Source organism: Morus notabilis, unplaced genomic scaffold (genome assembly GCF_000414095.1).
Source record: "Morus notabilis unplaced genomic scaffold, ASM41409v2 Scaffold475, whole genome shotgun sequence".
Taxonomy (NCBI): Eukaryota; Viridiplantae; Streptophyta; class Magnoliopsida; order Rosales; family Moraceae; genus Morus; species Morus notabilis.
Window position 1 is genome coordinate 178,439 of NW_010360102.1, and position 647 is coordinate 179,085.

Here is a 647-nt window from a genome sequence, read left to right on the forward strand (position 1 = left end):
GAAGCGAGGAGATGATGAAATCATGTGCCGGGGTCATATTCTCAACACTCTCTCCGATAGGCTCTACGATCTTTACAACTCGATGGAGTCTCCGGTGAAGATTTGGAACGCTCTCGAATACAAATACAAAACTGAGAAGGAAGATACGGACAAATTTCTTATCTTGAAATTTCTAGAATATGTCATGGTTGACACCAAGTCCGTTCTAGATCAAATACATGAATTGCAAGTCATTATTACTAAACTTCGTGAATTGAAGGTTGCCTCAAAGTTGGAATGGTTATAGAAAGAAACTCCTTCATAAGAGAGATGACATAACTTTGGAGAAATTACAAAAACACTTGAGAATAGAAGAAGAGACTAAGTCTCGTGATTCCAAGAACAAAAATGTTGATTCCTCTAAAGTTAATGTTGCCGAAGCCAGTAAGTTTTCAAAGAACTTCAAAGTCAATAATGACAAGAAGTTCAAGAAGGCAGGTAATGGCCAAAAGAAATTTTCTGGAAATTGTTTCTTTTGTGGAAAGAAAGGCCATCGCCAAAATGACTGCAGATACAAGAAGAAAAAGGAAGAAGTGAACACCAACAAGGCCAATGCCGTTGAAGAGAAATCCGAAGACATATGTGCTATGGTCTCGGAATTGCAAATT